Source organism: Euprymna scolopes, chromosome 46 (genome assembly GCF_053919585.1).
Source record: "Euprymna scolopes isolate OS-2025 chromosome 46, ASM5391958v1, whole genome shotgun sequence".
NCBI lineage: Eukaryota > Metazoa > Mollusca > Cephalopoda > Sepiida > Sepiolidae > Euprymna > Euprymna scolopes.
This window is the reverse complement of record NC_136527.1, coordinates 179,945,287-179,967,287: the sequence shown is the minus strand read 5'-3', so window position 1 is coordinate 179,967,287 and position 22,001 is coordinate 179,945,287. Positions and strand designations below refer to the sequence as shown.

Below are 22,001 nucleotides of genomic sequence, written 5' to 3'. Positions count from 1 at the left end.
TTACTGAAACTAAATTACAACGAGCACTTTTTCTTTCCCTGTATTTTAATTAAACTAGTAATTTTACTATTACATTAAAATACACTCTGCTCTTTAGACTATTGTTCTAATCTCTTTAAATTTTATATATGTATATATATATATATATATATATATATATATATATATATATATATATAGAGAGAGAGAGAGAGAGAGAGAGAGAGATAGATATATATATATAGATATAGATATATACATAGTAGGGTGCAAGCAAATTACAAGGCGATCAATGTTGTTCATTATCGATTTGTGTTCTGTTATATTTTTTCTCATATTCCCATCCATTTTACAACATTGCACTACTTTTTATCAAAGGAGGAGATAATACATATGATGGCGCAAAACATGACAAGGAAAGCCAGGAAGGGGGCAACGCGACACATGGCTGAAATGCGCAAACAAACTAGAAACATGTACTACACTTCCATCGTTAGTCGTTCGTTGATTGCATGTAAAACATCAGGTTTAAGTCTGGAATTATAAGTTAAGGTCATCGTAAAGTTAACGGAATCGAATCTGATAAAAATAAGTCGCAATTTTCATAATGTAATCATGTGATTATTGTTTTGTTTCTTGTTGGTTCAAATCTAGTTTTTGTTATTTGATTGACTTCGCTATTTGTTCAATTCCTTCCTTTTTGAATTGTTTATGTGAATATTCAGTTTTGCATTTTTTTATATTTGGATTATTTGGATTACTGTTCTCATCTTGGATGTAAACAGTAGTTCGACTAATCCAAATCATAATGTGAAACAAAAATGTAGTGGGCAAAACAAAAAGAAAATACAACTAAAAACAGACGGAATAAAAACTCGCTTCTCGCAGACACGTGGGTCGTAACAATCACACTCTACTCGCCAGAATCACCTACACACAATCTGCAGAACGCCCCCTCTCCTTTCCAGTGTCCTGCCTTTATAGCGGCCGGGAACGACATATTTGTATAATCTCGCGAGAGCAGACGTGATTCAACGATAATCACATTGGGTAAACGCTAATAAAAGCCCATGGACACCATCTTGAAACTCTCTCTTTCGCTCAACCCAAAACAGACGTATCCGAGGTAAGCTCTATTTCTCATTTTGGTTACTGCTAATTCTGCTACAGATATATAAACACTCTGAAATATATATGCACACCCAAATGACGGTTCTCAGTATGAACTCACTATTAATTGTCTATGCTAATGACGAGAATAGGAGACAACTTACATCTGTTATTTATTGAAACGCTTTTTACCGTCATGAGTTTTTGTTACATAATAAGTAAAAATATTGTTTTTGTAAATTAATTATTTTCGAAACATATTTATTACAAAGAACATGAACATTGATATAATGTGTAAAAATATTTATTTAAATGACTTATTTCCACAAAAAAATTATTACAAAGAAAATGAACATTGAAGTAATGTGTAAGAATATTGTTTTTATGAATTAGTTATTTTCAAAACACATTTATTACAAAGTACAGGAACATTGAAATAATGTGTAAAAAGAGTGTTTTTTTTAATAATATATTTTCACAACACATTTATTACAAAGAATATGAACATTGAAATATTGTGTAAAAATATTGTTTTTGTGAATTAGTTATTTTCACAACACATTTATTACAAAGAATATGAACATTGAAATAATGTGTGAAAATATTGTTTTTGTAAATTAGTTATTTTCACAATACATTTATTACAAAGAATATGAACATTGAAATATTGTGTGAAAATATTGTTTTTGTAAATTAGTTATTTTCACAACACATTTATTACAAATAATATGAACATTGAAATAATGTGTGAAAATATTGTTTTTGTAAATTAGTTATTTTCACAACACAAATATTGTTTTTGTAAATTAGTTATTTTCATTGCGCATTTATTACAAAGAATATGAACATTGAAATAATGTGTGAAAATATTGTTTTTGTAAATTAGTTATTTTCATTGCGCATTTATTACAAAGAATATGAACATTGAAATAATGTGTGAAAATATTGTTTTTGTAAATTAGTTATTTTCACAACACATTTATTACAAAGAATATGAACATTGAAATAATGTGTGAAAATATTGTTTTTGTAAATTAGTTATTTTCACAACACATTTATTACAAAGAATATGAACATTGAAATAATGTGTGAAAATATTGTTTTTGTAAATTAGTTATTTTCACAACACATTTATTACAAATAATATGAACATTGAAATAATGTGTGAAAATATTGTTTTTGTAAATTAGTTATTTTCACAACACATTTATTACAAAGAATATGAACATTGAAATAATGTGTGAAAATATTGTTTTTGTAAATTAGTTATTTTCACAACACATTTATTACAAAGAATATGAACATTGAAATAATGTGTGAAAATATTGTTTTTGTAAATTAGTTATTTTCACAACACATTTATTACAAATAATATGAACATTGAAATAATGTGTGAAAATATTGTTTTTGTAAATTAGTTATTTTCACAACACATTTATTACAAAGAATATGAACATTGAAATAATGTGTGAAAATATTGTTTTTGTAAATTAGTTATTTTCACAACACATTTATTACAAATAATATGAACATTGAAATAATGTGTGAAAATATTGTTTTTGTAAATTAGTTATTTTCACAACACATTTATTACAAATAATATGAACATTGAAATAATGTGTGAAAATATTGTTTTTGTAAATTAGTTATTTTCACAACACAAATATTGTTTTTGTAAATTAGTTATTTTCATTGCGCATTTATTACAAATAATATGAACATTGAAATAATGTGTGAAAATATTGTTTTTGTAAATTAGTTATTTTCACAACACATTTATTACAAATAATATGAACATTGAAATAATGTGTGAAAATATTGTTTTTGTAAATTAGTTATTTTCACAACACATTTATTACAAAGAATATGAACATTGAAATAATGTGTGAAAATATTGTTTTTGTAAATTAGTTATTTTCACAACACATTTATTACAAATAATATGAACATTGAAATAATGTGTGAAAATATTGTTTTTGTAAATTAGTTATTTTCACAACACATTTATTACAAAGAATATGAACATTGAAATATTGTGTAAAAATATTGTTTTTGTGAATTAGTTATTTTCACAACACATTTATTACAAAGAATATGAACATTGAAATAATGTGTGAAAATATTGTTTTTGTAAATTAGTTATTTTCACAATACATTTATTACAAAGAATATGAACATTGAAATATTGTGTGAAAATATTGTTTTTGTAAATTAGTTATTTTCACAACACATTTATTACAAATAATATGAACATTGAAATAATGTGTGAAAATATTGTTTTTGTAAATTAGTTATTTTCACAACACAAATATTGTTTTTGTAAATTAGTTATTTTCATTGCGCATTTATTACAAAGAATATGAACATTGAAATAATGTGTGAAAATATTGTTTTTGTAAATTAGTTATTTTCATTGCGCATTTATTACAAAGAATATGAACATTGAAATAATGTGTGAAAATATTGTTTTTGTAAATTAGTTATTTTCACAACACATTTATTACAAAGAATATGAACATTGAAATAATGTGTGAAAATATTGTTTTTGTAAATTAGTTATTTTCACAACACATTTATTACAAAGAATATGAACATTGAAATAATGTGTGAAAATATTGTTTTTGTAAATTAGTTATTTTCACAACACATTTATTACAAAGAATATGAACATTGAAATAATGTGTGAAAATATTGTTTTTGTAAATTAGTTATTTTCACAACACATTTATTACAAATAATATGAACATTGAAATAATGTGTGAAAATATTGTTTTTGTAAATTAGTTATTTTCACAACACATTTATTACAAAGAATATGAACATTGAAATAATGTGTGAAAATATTGTTTTTGTAAATTAGTTATTTTCACAACACATTTATTACAAATAATATGAACATTGAAATAATGTGTGAAAATATTGTTTTTGTAAATTAGTTATTTTCACAACACATTTATTACAAAGAATATGAACATTGAAATAATGTGTGAAAATATTGTTTTTGTAAATTAGTTATTTTCACAACACATTTATTACAAATAATATGAACATTGAAATAATGTGTGAAAATATTGTTTTTGTAAATTAGTTATTTTCACAACACATTTATTACAAATAATATGAACATTGAAATAATGTGTGAAAATATTGTTTTTGTAAATTAGTTATTTTCACAACACAAATATTGTTTTTGTAAATTAGTTATTTTCATTGCGCATTTATTACAAATAATATGAACATTGAAATAATGTGTGAAAATATTGTTTTTGTAAATTAGTTATTTTCACAACACATTTATTACAAATAATATGAACATTGAAATAATGTGTGAAAATATTGTTTTTGTAAATTAGTTATTTTCACAACACATTTATTACAAATAATATGAACATTGAAATAATGTGTGAAAATATTGTTTTTGTAAATTAGTTATTTTCACAACACATTTATTACAAATAATATGAACATTGAAATAATGTGTGAAAATATTGTTTTTGTAAATTAGTTATTTTCACAACACAAATATTGTTTTTGTAAATTAGTTATTTTCATTGCGCATTTATTACAAAGAATATGAACATTGAAATAATGTGTGAAAATATTGTTTTTGTAAATTAGTTATTTTCACAACACATTTATTACAAATAATATGAACATTGAAATAATGTGTGAAAATATTGTTTTTGTAAATTAGTTATTTTCACAACACATTTATTACAAATAATATGAACATTGAAATAATGTGTGAAAATATTGTTTTTGTAAATTAGTTATTTTCACAACACAAATATTGTTTTTGTAAATTAGTTATTTTCATTGCGCATTTATTACAAAGAATATGAACATTGATATAATGTGTGAAAATATTGTTTTTGTAAATTAGTTATTTTCACAACACATTTATTACAAAGAATATGAACATTGAAATAATGTGTGAAAATATTGTTTTTGTAAATTAGTTATTTTCACAACACATTTATTACAAATAATATGAACATTGAAATAATGTGTGAAAATATTGTTTTTGTAAATTAGTTATTTTCACAACACATTTATTACAAATAATATGAACATTGAAATAATGTGTGAAAATATTGTTTTTGTAAATTAGTTATTTTCACAACACAAATATTGTTTTTGTAAATTAGTTATTTTCATTGCGCATTTATTACAAATAATATGAACATTGAAATAATGTGTGAAAATATTGTTTTTGTAAATTAGTTATTTTCACAACACATTTATTACAAATAATATGAACATTGAAATAATGTGTGAAAATATTGTTTTTGTAAATTAGTTATTTTCACAACACATTTATTACAAATAATATGAACATTGAAATAATGTGTGAAAATATTGTTTTTGTAAATTAGTTATTTTCACAACACATTTATTACAAATAATATGAACATTGAAATAATGTGTGAAAATATTGTTTTTGTAAATTAGTTATTTTCACAACACAAATATTGTTTTTGTAAATTAGTTATTTTCATTGCGCATTTATTACAAATAATATGAACATTGAAATAATGTGTGAAAATATTGTTTTTGTAAATTAGTTATTTTCACAACACATTTATTACAAATAATATGAACATTGAAATAATGTGTGAAAATATTGTTTTCGTAAATTAGTTATTTTCACAACACAAATATTGTTTTTGTAAATTAGTTATTTTCACAACACAAATATTGTTTTTGTAAATTAGTTATTTTCACAACACAAATATTGTTTTTGTGAATTAGTTATTTTCACAACACATTTATTACAAATAATATGAACATTGAAATAATGTGTGAAATATTGTTTTTGTAAATTAGTTATTTTCACAACACATTTATTACAAATAATATGAACATTGAAATAATGTGTGAAAATATTGTTTTTGTAAATTAGTTATTTTCACAACACAAATATTGTTTTTGTAAATTAGTTATTTTCACAACACAAATATTGTTTTTGTAAATTAGTTATTTTCATTGCGCATTTATTACAAATAATATGAACATTGAAATAATGTGTGAAAATATTGTTTTTGTAAATTAGTTATTTTCACAACACATTTATTACAAATAATATGAACATTGAAATAATGTGTGAAAATATTGTTTTTGTAAATTAGTTATTTTCACAACACAAATATTGTTTTTGTGAATTAGTTATTTTCACAACACATTTATTACAAATAATATGAACATTGAAATAATGTGTGAAAATATTGTTTTTGTAAATTAGTTATTTTCACAACACAAATATTGTTTTTGTAAATTAGTTATTTTCACAACACAAATATTGTTTTTGTAAATTAGTTATTTTCATTGCGCATTTATTACAAATAATATGAACATTGAAATATTGTGTGAAAATATTGTTTTTGTAAATTAGTTATTTTCACAACACATTTATTACAAATAATATGAACATTGAAATAATGTGTGAAAATATTGTTTTTGTAAATTAATTATTATTTTATCTGTTGCTGTTATATCCTGAGATCCTTCTTTATATTTTATATTACATCAGTTTGAATGCATCACGTGGTTACCTTTTTGAGATTTGTTTTCAAAATACCAGATGAGTTTATGAGATAATTTCATAACTGCCGTAAGTGGTTTCACAACAGTTTGGCTTTCGTTCACTATACTGTTATTAAACAACCCTTTATTACCCCCTATATTGATATACATTCTTTCTAATATATTATAAAAGTAGTGTTCTGGGATATTTATCAATACATGTTTGAACACGGAATACTCTTTTCAAGTTTTCTAAAAACAAATATTTACTCCTACAAATGGCGTTAATTGTATTTTTTCAGCTGTTAATGAACAATTATTTATTTCATTGCGATTTTCTAACCATTATAGTAATAGCGATCAACTAATTAGGTCAATAAATTTGATTTTTTCATAAGGCGAGTGGTTTGCAAAAACATAGCATTTATTTTTTTGTGTATTTTTTACTAAACTTTGTTTCTGAGAAAAATATATTCCCACATTTCGTAAGAATGTTTTTTCTTATATTACGATCAAAATATGAGATGATTTAATAAGAATACCTTGCCCGTTCCATAGCTTCTATTAGTTTTTTTTATTCATAACAGTTTGGCCTTCCAAAGATTGTTTCGATATTTCCTATAAATTATCTTATTTGCTCCAACAACAAATGTAGTTTGTTTAACTGTCAACGATTTTGCCGTCATTAAACAATTCTTTTGAGATATTCCCTTTCCAATCTAAACAGTGATCTTTTAGCCTTTGACCTATGTAACCTTTGACCTATGTAACCTTTGACCTATGTAACCTTTGAACTATGTAATCTTTGACCTATGTAACCTTTGAGATAGTTACCTTTAAATATAATACCTTTTGGAACTTTTCATAATGTGAGTTTGTAGAACATTGTTATGCATGGGTTTTGCTTTTATTTATTGTGTATTTTTTTCATGTGAGTCCGTATATGTGATTTTCGAGAATAGGAATATCCACACACGTCACAAGTATATGGCTTTTCCCCTGTGTGAGTTCTTATGTGTCTCACTAATGTTGCTGCTTCAATACAAGAATATCCACATACTTCACAAGAATGTGACTTTTCGCCAGTATGAGTTCTTTTATGTCTCACTAATTTTGATGTTTGAGAACAAGAATATCCACACACTTCACAAGAATATGGTTTTTCGCCAGTGTGAGTTCTAATATGTTGATCTAACGTAGTTTTTGAGAACAAGAATATCCACACACTTCACAAGAATGTGGCTTTTCCCCAGTGTGAGATTTCATATGCCTTATTAAATTTGATTTTTTAGAACAAGAATATCTACACACTTCACAACAATGTCGCTTTTCCCCAGAGTGTATCTTCATATGTGACACTAACGCTGATTTTTGTGAACAAGAATATTTACATTGTCCACAAGAATATGGCTTTTCCCCAGTGTGAGTTCTTATATGTGTCACTAACGTTGATTTGTGCGAAAAAGAATATCCACACACTTCACAAGTATATGGCTTTTCTCCAGTGTGAGTTCTCATATGTTGATCTAATGTTGATTTTTGAGAACAAGAAAAAACACACACTTCACAAGAATGTGGCTTTTTGCAGGTGTGAGTTCTTACATGTGCCATTAATGTAGATTTTTTAGAACAAAAATATCCATAGAGTTAACAATAATTTTGTTCATTGTGTATTTTCATATCGTTCACTAACTTTGATTTTTTCCAATATGAATATCAGAATTTTGCTTGTCCTCATTGTGTAACTCCAGTTTCTCAACTATTTCAGAAAATCTGTTAAATAATAATATCCGGATATATACAGTTAAAAAATAGTATCCAGATGGTTCTATTATTTTCTACATATCTATAGAAAGATCTTTAAAGAAAATGATGATCCATTAACATTCAATAAAGGTTTTCAAGCAGGAACACCTGTGAATAAAAAAATAAATGAAATTAATTATTAGTAGTATCATCGTTAAGTTTTTTTGTCCATACTGTAAAATAATTTTGGAAGATTATATATTTTGCAATTATCTATCTGACTATGTTAAAAATATTTGAATATAATGAAAATATAATTTATATTTGGGATACTTAGTATATTTGAATTTGTGAGTTTAAGGGAGTATGGAGTAAGCACTTAGTGACAATTACTGGTTCCGTCTGATCTTTAAGAATGACATTTTGTTAAAATTAATCGAAGAAGCTATAATCGAGACAAATATATATATATATATATATATATTCTATTTTCGATACATGTATTTCTTAGGATATGCCACAAATATATACTGAATATATATATATATATATATATATATATATATATATATATATATATATATATATATATATGTCTAAAATGAACTCTCATTCTTGCACTTTAATTCTCCTTGGGATTTGCATTGTAACGCACGTGCTTATTTGGAGTTGTATATTTACGCTTTTGTTTATTTTCTCTAAGACATTGCAGGTGAGAAATTTTTGTCATTTGTCTAGTGTGACTCTTTAACAGATATGCAATATGTTGCATGAAAGTTTCCCGGATATTTACATGTTACGTTTTACATTTTTGTTTATTTTCTCTAAGACTTTGCGGGTGAGATTTTTTTTTCATTTGTATCCTCTAGTTTGACACTTTAACAGATATGCAGTCTGTTGCCTGAAAGTTTCCCGGATATATATTTACTGACATGTTACGTTTCAATTAATCTTTAAAAAATATCTCATAACACTCTGTACTTCGATATCAATTTCACCAAACATCAGCTTTTTTTTTAATTCTGTCATCGTTCATTCTACATATATTCTATGACCAGAAAACCTGTTATCAATCAATAATCTTATATTTGAAAATAAATCCTTATAGCAGATTGAATGAGCACACATTCTTCACTGGCAAAATTTGTAGAAGATATTTAGCTTGGAATATATATATATATATCATAACACTCTGTACATCGATATCAATTTCACCAAACATCAGCTTTTTTAAAAATGATGTCATCATTTATTCTCAATATATGCCAGAAGATATTTAGCTATTATGTGCTATTAGTAATTATTATATATGCCATGACCAGAAAACCTGCGATTAATATTAATATATATCAATCCCTGTAATCTTATATTTGAAAATAAATCCATGCCTGCAAACTTATAACGGATTGAATGAGCACACGTTCTTCACTGGCAAAATTTGTAGAAGATATTTAGCTTGGAAATGTGCTATTAGTATGATGTCAATGTTTCTGAATTATATAAAAATCTAAACAATCGTCTACATACTGCATTGGTTTTTGCAATTTCAGAAGAACTGTCATCACCATTTATTTTTATTCTTAGGTAAATTATTTTACATATTTTATTTCTGCATTCTGTTTCACTCAAACAACTTGGTTGGAGTGTTGGCTCAGACTGGTGTAATTTTAATTGTTAGTCTAAAAACATTTGCACTGTTCAACTCCAGAAGTACCTTCGCTTTTTCATTAGATGCAGCAACGAGTAAATCAGCAGCAAAAAAACATGTCTGGTTTTAATGGTTTTTCAGACAAGTGTTTTTCTTTGAAGCGCTGGTTATAAAAAAGCCTTCAACTAATAATCAAGTAAAATTAAATGCCTGATGCAAGAATCATCAAACACATGATAAGGCATCACCAAAAAGAAAAAAAAGAAATCCATGTAGGTTTTATGATTTCATGAAAATATATGAAGTCTTCCATATTTTTTATCAAGAAATCAGAGTCTTCAAAACTATCTACAAAGCAGTTCTATTTATAGTGACAAAACATTTTTATGACTAGATACACCGTATAGACTTTCTGATTCTTATCTACTGACTTCTCAAACAACTCATAACTTCATGACTTGTGCTAGAGGCTAAATGATGTCAGTGAGGAGGCGAGCTGTTTGCACCCAGCGAATAATGTACAGCATATTAATTAGTTAAAACTGGATGTTAAATGTTAAAATGAGTTAAACTGGCATTGTTCCAGCGGCAGATGAAGATTCTACATATCAAGACATGTTCAGTCTACATTTAGCGATGGACAACAGATACTTAGAAAGGGAAATCACAATTCTCTACACAAGCAAGTAAATGTTGACATGAAGTTAGCTCATGGCTTGTTTCGAGATTATGAGCTAAAGGTAGATGTGGCACTAGAAAAGACAGGAGAAAATAAAGTTGACCAACTGGCAAGAGTGCCACAACGATGAAGCAGTAATTTAAAATTTAATGTTGAGCAAATTCTACTGCATATAACTTTAAAAGTAAGCAAATCACACACATCCAGCATCATAAAACGCACATTATACTTTGCTAAGCAAAAAGTACAACTGTGTTGAAAAAAATGGTCGGATCCTTCTATCGATCCAGTAGATATCTCACTGCTGATGCAATTCTCTATCTATATAAGAGCCAGATACGTCCAGGGATGGAACACTGTTGCCACATATAGGCAGCAGCTGCTAGAAAAGACTTGTCCTGCCTTGATAGGGTTCAAAATAGATTTGGTGGCCTGGTGGGAGATGTCCTTTTCTCTTCACTGCAACCTCTATCTCACAGAAGAGATATTGCGCGTTTGTCTCTGCTTTATCGTTATTTCCATGGAAAGTGTTCGACTGAGCTTTAATCTATGGTCCCCCCCTCGCCAAACTTTCACAAGAAACACTAGACTAGCTGAAAACATTATAAATAATCTGTGCCTAAACCTAAACATAGATTCCATGATCAAAGCTTCTTTCTTAGAACTGCACGCCTGTGGAATTGTCTTCCGTTTTCCTGCTTTCCAGTTGTCTATAATATGGTTGTCTTCAAGTTCAACGTGAACAAGTTTCTGATGAGCTGTTCCACTTAAGTTAACAAATTTACCGAACTTCCATTACTATCGATTACTATATTGTCCTTTTGACTACTCTACACTCTTTAACCCTTATCCTTGAATGGCCTATCGGCCTTGATAAGTGGTGACGCCAATGTAAAAAAAAAACTGATGTGCGAATAGTGGTTAAGACCATCCACAGGTTTTGGAGGCGACTTTCGTCTTGAATACATTTAACCTGATATATATATATATATATATATATATATATATATATATATATATATATATATATAGAACTAACATACTTAAATGCCTTTTATAACTCCCCTCTCACTCAACCTGATCCTGCCACTGACCCTAGAACTGGCACACTCTCCCGTTCCCCATGATACTAACCCTACCACTACAGCCACCAACAATAACAGCGTCATCAGACCCACTGACCCCAACCACACCTTTGTTTGCAAACCAGCTATTATTTAAATAAATCCTCTCGATATTTACCAGCAAATCTCTCGCACAAATTCTTGAAGATGTGTAAATGATTACACGAAAAGTTTACAGTCGAAACCCGCTGACACTTTGATATGAAAAAAATGCTTGGACCATACATCCATACCCTCGATGTATATAAAAAAGATATCATGGAGAAATGTAAAAATAAAAAAGGTATATATATATATATATTTATACTTTTTTTTATTTTTACATTTCTTCATATCTTTATATATATATATATATATATATATATATATATATATATATATATATATATATATATCGTCAGCTTTTATTGTGGCTGACACTCAGAAATCCCTCACTTTACAACAGGCATCTGTGTATTTCATTGAGAGACAGCTGACCAGAACATATCCATCCACACCTGCCCTCTAGGTCGGCTGACATTTGGTCTGGGACGGCTTACTGAGTATTTACAGTAAACTTCCATATCTGAAATGACGTTCCCTAAATATGACCGATGATTAGGATATATGTTTTTTTACTCATGTTCACCCTCTATTTGGGACCCTGCTTAAGAAAGATGAACAGGATGTTGGTTCACATTACATTTAAAATTCTACATATCAATCCATTCAGGGAAGTATGCAGCAGGAAAGGAATTCTTAAAATGTGTAGAAAGCTCGACAGTGAAGATGTGTGATTTTATTGCTAAAAGAATCTGTAGAGCATATGCACGTCGAGGGGACACAAGAGGTGTGAGTTCATCAGATTACATTCCATTATAATATTGTAAACCAGGCATAGAAATTGCGGCGATGGGAAAGGGGTTGGAACTTAGTTGACAAAAAGTGGGATATATTAGATTGGTTATTCTTCTTTGGACATTCTCCATGAGGGAGAGACTAATGGTAGATGCACCAGCAACAATGCTCCATCTATGGTGGCCTTGTAGAGGTGTGAGTAGTAGTCTAGCTTGAGAGAGGGAACCCACATTCTTTGCAGCAGCCTTTGCAATGTCGTCAATGCATTTGTTCAAATTTAATTTGCATGTGATTGTTAAGCCAAGAAATTTGAAGGATGAAATCTCAGGTATGGTGGTATTTATCGTGGATATCGATGGTTGGGGAGGTTTCTTGTAATGGTAAATGAATATCAGGAATAGTAGGGGTTCAAGGATCGACCTCTTAGGCCCTCTCATATTAATGTTATGCTGCTTGAACGTGCATACATCAATGACAATTTGGATGGTCCTATTGGCTAAGAAGGATCTAATTATATTTAGCATACATCGACTTATACCACAGCATTTAGTTTTCATCAGGAGTTCTTCGTGTCCGACTTTGTCTGAGGCCTTGGAGATATCAATAGCTGCAGCCCTAGCTTTGTCCACTAAATCCAGTGCATGGAATATGCATTCAGAAATGAATGTCAAATTATCTGCAGTAGAACGACATTGCCAACTTACATACTGTTTATCAGAGAGATTAGCTTTTGCAAAGTGGGAGACTAATGCTTGATTAAATAATGTTCCATAAATTTTAGTGATGAGTGGAAGGATACTAGTAGAGCAAGAATTGGGAGGGTCGGTATTTTTCACAAGAATTCTTGTACAACAGAAATAGTTTTCCAACTATTAGCGAAGCAAGATTCTGCAAGACATTTGTTGTAAAGTTTAGAAAATATAGGGTCTCATTTTTAATTAGTATAACAGTGAAAAGATCATATTTTAATTATTATAACATTTTAAATTAGTATAGCATTTTTTAATTAGTATAACAAGGGAAAGATCATTTTTTAATTAGTATAACATATTTTAATTAGTATAACAGGGAAAAGATAATTTTTTAATTAGTATAACATTTTTTAATTAGTATAACAGGGAAAAGATCATTTTTAATTAGTATAACATTTTTTTTAATTAGTATAACAGGGAAAAGATCATTTTTTTAATTAGTATAACATATTTTAATTAGTGTAACAGATCATCAAGTGTGGCTTCAGTCCAAACAGGAGAATTTGAAAGGGAGTTGTTTGTTAGTTCTTGTGAAGTAAGAAACAAATCGCCAGACAAACAGTTTCGCCTTCTAGGTTCCTGTGCACGCAACTTTCTGATTGTTGTAATTAGTGATTGTCCTTCATTCCCTACCCGTCATTAAAAAAAAAAAACGCCCTGCCCTAATGGAAGCAATCCTTTAAATAGTTGGTAAAAATCGTTCAGATGCAAATACTTCTATCAGAGCAGCAGCAGCAGCAGCAGCAGCAGCAGCGGATATAACAAGTTTTAACCGTTCACCGGTTTTGTTTAATCAAAAACGAACCCGATCCTCCTCCGATCACCAACCTCCTCTGGCCCGGTAAGTTTTACTTATTTTTCTCACAATAGAGGTTGCCATATTGCAAATGGCTTCAACAACATATTTATCTTTATTTAACAATAGAGGTTACCGTCAACAACATATTTATCATTATTTCACAAAATATGCATATTTATATTGTCATGAATTATTCATCAGAAAATATTTAGAAACTTTTTTATTAATTAAAACATTAACTTACTTAACTGATGAGAAAGAAACGTCCAGCTTTTAGAACTTGCATTTCTTAGTTGACCATCATACACGCATCTTCCCATTTAATCGTTGTGCTAGAAAAAACAAAGTTGTTGTATACGTATTTTTTTTATATAAAAATTATAAAAGAAACTAATTCCCATTCTAAAAAAATGAATATTGAACAAAACAACAAACAAAAATCAACGGAATAAAATTGAATAAAACAAATAAAAAATCAAACGGAATTCTCAAGCGACATGATATTTAAGTGTAGACGGAAAAAAAGATTTTTAAAAATGTTAAGAAAAAAATAAAAAAAATGTAAAAAAAAGAAATAACTAACGACATGATATTTAAAAATCAACGGAATAAAATTGAATAAAACAAATAAAAAAATCAAACGGAATTCTCAAGCGACATGATATTTAAGTGTAGACGAAAAAAAAAGATTTTTAAAAATGTTAAGAAAAAAGATAAAAAAAATGTAAAAAAATAAATAAATAACGAAAAAATAGTTTTTTTTGTTTGTTGAGTTGTCTAACAATTAAACCATATTCGAAATAAATTATTGTGTTTATGATAAACATTATTATTTCGGAATTCTCAAGCGACATGATAAAAAACGTAAAAAAAGATTTTTTAAAATGGTAAGAAAAAAGATAAAAAAAATAAAAAAAAATAAATAAATAACGAAAAAATAGTTTTTTTTGTTTGTTGAGTTGTCTAACAATTAAACCATATTCGAAATAAATTATTGTGTTTATGATAAACATTATTATTTTCTAAGAAATCACATAAGTTTAAACACATTTTTAACAAAAAGCTGAATGTCAAATAGAATATTGGAGTTTGTATTACTGTACACATAGATTCGAAATAGTTGTCAAAAATAAATATATAACAAATAAATGTTATCAAAGGCAAGATAAGTTACTTTTTCTGCCAAACTGGATATATTTTTTTGTGTTCTTATTCAATGTAACATATTTATTCAGCTCGAAAAACATACAGTGTTTACCGACGTATTGGAAAATTCAAGATGGCGTTTCACACCCTCTTTAACACCGTAAGTATGGAAAAAGGTGTTATAAATAAAAAACTATACAAAAGACTATTAAAACCCCGCCGAATATATGTCACGCTATGTCACGGTAACATATATTGAGCGAGTTTTTAACAGTATTTTATCCGGTTTTTTTATTTATAACATCTTTTCCCACATTTACCGTGTTAAAGAGAGAATCAGACGCCATCTTGAATGTTCCAATACATCGGTAAACACTGTATGGTTTTCGATCTGAATAAACATGTTACATTGAATAAAAACACGAAAAATATATCCAGTTTGGTAGAAAAGTAACTTATCTTGCCTTTGATAACATTTATTTGTTATATATTTGTTTTTTGACAACTTTTTCGAATCTATGTGTACAGTAATACAAACCCGAATATTGATTTTTTAGGAGTTGTTTCTAATTGGAGATTAATAATTTTTATTTACGGAATCAATTTTTATTGGATTGCCATAAAATAAACTTATCTTAATGTTTAAATTTTTTAAAAGTTACTGAATTGAATTTGAGTTTTTTCAAAAGTGCAAAATATAGGGGGAAAACTTACCTTTCATTCCAGGAATTTAATACGAAAAAAAAATCAAGATTAATTCGTTTTCCTTTGTGTTCAAAACAGAAAAATTGATTTGCTATAATTTCTTTTAAAAATTGATACAACTTTTGTTTTGTGTATCCAATTCATTAAGTAATAAAATATATGAAAATATAAAAGAATCAAAATTAAAAGATGGAAAACACGATTTTAAAATGATTTAAACGTGAAATTATTTAAATAGAAAATCAACTGCTAAAGAACAATAAATTTCGGTCATCGTAACACGGTGAAATAATTATTTCGTTCCTCGTGTAAAAATGCCCGTTCATGAGTTAAGTTTGCCAAATTCTTTTCCTAAAACAAATTATATTATACTTAAGGCTTATTGTGATTTCTTTAATAAATTACTATTTTGTGTGTCCAATTCATAAAAAAAAAAAATGAAATATATGAAATTATAAATATCAGGTCCGTTATTTTTAAGATTGAACATTTCATTATCCTCACACAAAAAGAATTGTGAAACTGAATATTTCACATAAACAACTGAAATAAAGAGGAAGAAAAATACACAAACGACGAAGTCATTCAAATTCCCAATATAAAATATAGACCAAGAAGTGGGATTACATTATGTGTAACTTGCAACTTATTGTTATCAAATTCGATTCGGTTTAATTTACGATGAACTTTTCTGGTGATTCTAGATGTAACCCTACAAATTAGTCTGCCTGTTAGACATACAATTGGCACCCAGTTTACATCGACGGAAGTGTAGTAGCTGTTACTTGTTTATCTGCAGATAATAACCATGTTTTGCACCCTCTCAACCATTTCTTGGGGTAAGTAATTAGTAAATTGTTAATATCTGAGATATCGCTACTCGGTAATGTCGAACGTGCATTTCTCGGACATTCTTTCTCGCAGTTCGGCTGGGAATTTGGCAGTCAAACTCAGTTCAGTTATGACAGTCAAAAAACTCGAACAACATTACTGTCCCCGTTTGTAACAGTTCCGACTTCCTTTCACTATTGACGTTTATATATTTACGTTTTAATTTTTTTTGTTTCTTTTTTACTTATATATTATAAATAACTAGAATATATAATTTCATAGTTTTTATTATTGTGTTTTTTTTTTTTTCTTTTTGTTTTTTTTGTTGTTTTTTTTTCGATATTGCAAAACTATGTTTCAAGTCAAACGTTTCCTCGGTTTATTTGGAAATTAGATTTTTGCAATCGGCTTTTTTAGAAATGAATTTTTCTTAATCTTTTTTTATGAAAATTTTCAATATTTTTTTATTTTGGAAATGAAATTTTTGAAATCGATGTTTTTGTTTTAGTTTTTTTTTTTTTTTGAGTGGGGGGGGGCTGAACATTTTCACTCGGCTTTTTTTTAGAAATTAATTATTATTATTATTATTATTATTTTTTATATTTTTTTTTCGCCATGTTTTTTTTTCTCCATTTGTCGTTTGGAAATTTAATTAAAGAATAAAATATTTTTTAAAAATTTCCAATAAAAAGTCTGTGTTGTTTGTTCATTTTATACCGATAATCTACACACGTAACATGGTGGCAGCTTTGGTAAACGAAAACACGTTTTCTCAACTACAAAAAACAGAAATACAGGTCATCATAAAACTAAGTGAGCTGTTTTTTTAAACTTTGTTTTCTCTATCTATTGCTACGTCTGTGGGAACAGCATAATATATTTTTTTACACAGTGGTCACCACTTATCAAGGCCCGGAAGCCACTCAGGGATAAGGGTTATTGCAAGTACATTACGTTAGTGTGGAGATTTGATGAAGTGTTTACCTAAGGGGGCGGTTCATTAGGAATCCGTTAGCGTTGGACTTGAACACATCCAAGTTGTAGTCAGGTGGGAAGCAGGCAGACGGAATAGAGTTCCACAGGCGTGCACTTCTAAGAAAGAAGCTTTGTTCATGAAACCCACTTTTTTTTTTTTTTTTTGGCACAGATAAAGAGTGTGGGAAAATTTTCACAGTGGATTCAGCTAGACGGGTGTTTTTCGTGAAAGATCGGCGAGGGGGGACCAGAGATTGGAGTTCAGACGAGCACCTGCCATGGAAATGTGGAGAAATGCGTGACTTACCTGGATAGACCACGTGCGGGTCGGTCACCAAAAATAAATAAAAAGAAAGAAAAGAAATGGTCAAGACTCTTATTTATAGAGTAGTGATCACGTGAGTTAGAAGAATATGCAAATAGAGGTGAACGATTTTGCGATATAAAAAGCCTGTGTTGTTAAGAGGAGGGGCAGACTGTTGGCAGAAGTCAGTGCTGTCAGACGTGCTTTAGAGTTTTGTTATTATATGCTGTGTTCGATTGTTGGGAGAGAGAAAAGAGAAGAGGAGGAACCAAGAAGACATTCTGCAGATACTTGACTTTGTGTTGGTTTTAAGCTATTTCGGCGCTTGGTGTGCGGTTACTAACAATGGACAGATTCGACATTCGCTTAATACCCGAGTTCGACGGATCTACCACTGGACCGGCTGTCGTTGAATGGATTGAAAAGGCAGAGAAAATCTGTAAACTGTGCAAAATTAAAGAACCAGCCACAGTTATCCCTTTGAGGCTAACCGGAGGGGCCTATGCAGTCTACCAACAACTCGGGGATTAACCAGACTGGGATGAAATCAAGCAGAGCCTGTATACAGCGTTTGGTACAGATCCATTTGTTGCGTGGCAACAGTTCACGAGCCGGACACTTCAACCCAAGGAAACAGTCGACATGTACCTAGCCGACCTGCGAAAATTATCTGTACCGTTTGGTGGGGTCAACGATAAAATATTAAGCTGTGCTTTTTTGGTAGGCCTACCCGAGGAGGTCAGTAAACTGTTGCGGGCATCATCAAGAATCGATGAATTGTCAACTGATGAGTTATTGGCCCGAGCTCGAAACATCTGTAAGGAACAGGAACCAATTGCAGCAGCAGCTCGTTTTCGACATGGAGGCAATGTGGACTCTCTTCCAGATAGTAATAAGCATGCCACCCCAGTGTGCTATAAATGTGGGGAGGCCAATCATTTTGCTAAAGAGTGCCGGAGTGATAGGAGAGGTGTATATCCACAATCAAAGAGACCAGTGCAATGCTATCGCTGCAATAAGTTTGGGCACATATCTCGCAACTGTTCGGGAAACGAAGTTGGGGGCAAGGTACTATCGCTACCCTTGCCCCCTGCCAACCAATAAACACAGGATTGCCTGTCATTAGCGTTAAACTTGATGATGTGCAGTGTTCAGCACTTATAGACACGGGGTGTTCCCGGTCTATAGTTAGTGCCCATTGCTGTCCGGTGTGGCGGAGGAACCCAGTTGGCGTTATGACCATCAATGGCTTATCACGGGTATGTTGTGGTGAAGGGACAGTCACAATCTGCACTGAGAAGGGTGACACAGCTAAAGTTGACGTTCTGGTGATGCAGGAGAAACCCCTTGGCTACGACATGTTGCTTGGAATTGATGCAATACAAGCACTAGGAGGCGTTACAATCACAGCAGCTAGAGGTATCAGGCTTGGAGAAGGGAAAGACGTCTGTGCAGCCATGTCGATTGAAGAAAAGGACTTCTGTGCTACATTTGATGACAACGAAAGGGTGTGGACTGCAAAGTGGAAATGGGCCATGGGCCAGGAACCAGATCGGCTGTGCAACACGATTCCAGAGTATGCAGTTTCTACCAAGAATAGGGCCGCATATGAAGAAGAACTTCAGATGTGGATTGACAACGGTTGGTTAATACCATACCCACAAGAACGTCTGGGACAACCCAAGGGATTAATTCCGCTCATGGCTGTTGAACAACCTACCAAAGAAAAAATTCGTCCCGTAATGGATTACCGAGAGTTGAATCGGCATGTTGATGCGTTTACCGGAAACGCAGATGTGTGCGCTGCTAAACTGAGAGAGTGGCGTCAAAAAGGGAGCAATGTAGCACTTCTGGATCTAAAGAGGGCCTACCTGCAGATACGTGTCCATGAGTCATTATGGCCGTTTCAGACAGTACTACTCAAGGGAAAACTATATTGTTTGACACGTTTGGGTTTTGGCCTAAACGTAGCACCCTTGATTATGACAACCATTATTAAAACTGTTTTGATGCAGGATGAGACCACAGCAAAAGCTGCTTCAGCCTACATAGATGACATCTATGTTAATGAGGACATAATGTCTGCGGATGCAGTTCGAATAAAACTGAAAGCGTTTGGGTTAATAAGCAAAGACCCTAAGCGCCTAAAGGATGGAGTGCCCGTGCTAGGCCTCGAGGTCTGGGAGGAGGGCAATACGTTGCGATGGAAACGAGGGAGCCCACTTCCAAAGTTACCCAATGTATTAACAAGACGTACTGTGTTTTCTATCTGTGGTAAATTGGTAGGACATCTACCTGTCTGTGGATGACTCCGATCGGCAACAGGAGTGGTGAAAAGACGAGTGACTACAGTAACAAAAGGATGGGACGATGTTGCGGATGATGATTCTCTCCAACAAATGATGGCTGAAATGTTGTCCAGAGTGCATAGGAATGACCCTGCCCGGGGTGAGTGGCAAGTGTCTGGAAACGAACTAAATGCATGGGTTGACGCAAGTTCGTTGGCTACAGGTGTCGTGTTGGAGCAACTAGGTGTTGTTGTGGAAGATGCATGCTGGCTTCGTCCGAAAAATGATGCCCAACATATAAATTTGGCAGAACTTGATGCCACGTTAAAAGGTCTTAATCTCGCATTGCAATGGCAGACTAATGTTGTGCATCTCCACACTGACTCATTGTGTGTTTACCATTGGTTAACCGACACCTTGACTGGAAAGGCTCGAGTTAAGACTAGAGCTGCAAGTGAAATGCTAGTACGAAGGAGACTAGCAATAATTAAGCGTCTAGTTGACGAATACAGCTTGCAGGTAGACATTACGTTAGTCTCGTCGATGCAGAATTTGGCTGATAGCTTGACTCGAGTACCAAAGAGGTGGATCGATGCAATGAGGCAGGGATCCGATCTTCAACAACAAACATGCGCGACTGTAACGGATCAATTAACACCTGACCAGATCCGTATGATACACCAGCAGATTGGACATCCTGGAATTCAGAGGACTGCATATTTTGTCCGAAGAGTATGCCCTGCAACTACAAAAGCATCAGTGAAAGCAGCCATACGTTCGTGTGAAGAGTGTCAGAGAATTGATCCGGCACCATCCCAATGGCAAAAAGGGAAGCTCGAGGTGGAGGGCAACTGGCAGCGAGTAGGGATGGACATAACACATTATGGGGGCAAACATTTTTTGACCATGACGGATTGTGGCCCGACGCGTTTCACAATATGGCGCCTGTTGACACGACAGGATGCAGCCAGCATTATACAACAGTTGAGAGCCGTCTTTTTTGAACGTGGTGCCCCGATTGAAATTCTGACTGATAATGCCGCCACATTTCGATGTCAAGAATTTCAGAAATTCGTGCACGAATGGGGGATTAAAATGCATTATCGGTGTGCATATTATCCCGAGGGTAATGGTATAGCAGAACGGTGTCACCGCACCATCAAAAGAATTGCAGCCAGGACGCAGTGCTCTATTCCAGAAGCTGTGTACTGGTATAATATAACACCCAAGGACAATGCAACACCAGCAACTGCACCAGCCAATGGGATTTACCAATATGAACAGCGTGTGAAAGGAGTTGATGCCATACCATCAGTGGTGAGTGTTGTCAATACACCATATCAGGTGGGAGACCTTGTTTGGATAAAACCCCCAAATGCTGGGTGCACTACGAAATTTTTCCGGGGAAAAATAGATGAAATCATAAGTCCTCAGACCATGTTGATTGGTGGCATACCACGTCACTTAAAAGATATCCGCCCTTGTTATACCTCTTCTGATTCTGAGGACGATGAGGAGGATCACACACCGTTCAGAGATGATCCTGATCACTTAC

General features: G+C 31.1%; 1 long non-coding RNA gene across 2 annotated transcripts in view; it reads right to left on the bottom strand.

Annotated features, from left to right (window-relative positions):
• Positions 1–6,563: 6,563 nt before the first annotated feature.
• LOC145271285 (uncharacterized) overlaps positions 6,564–22,001 on the bottom strand; it is a 54,441-nt gene continuing 39,003 nt past the window's right edge. Inside the window, exons 1-3 of one of the 2 annotated variants that reach the window (XR_013865806.1) lie at positions 16,058–16,481; positions 14,442–14,529; positions 6,564–8,526 (exon numbers count right to left, since the gene is read on the bottom strand). This is a non-coding gene — a long non-coding RNA (uncharacterized LOC145271285). Of the gene's footprint in view, positions 8,527–14,441; positions 14,530–16,057; positions 16,482–22,001 lie in introns of those variants that run through there. The other variant, XR_013865805.1, reaches the window with a different exon arrangement.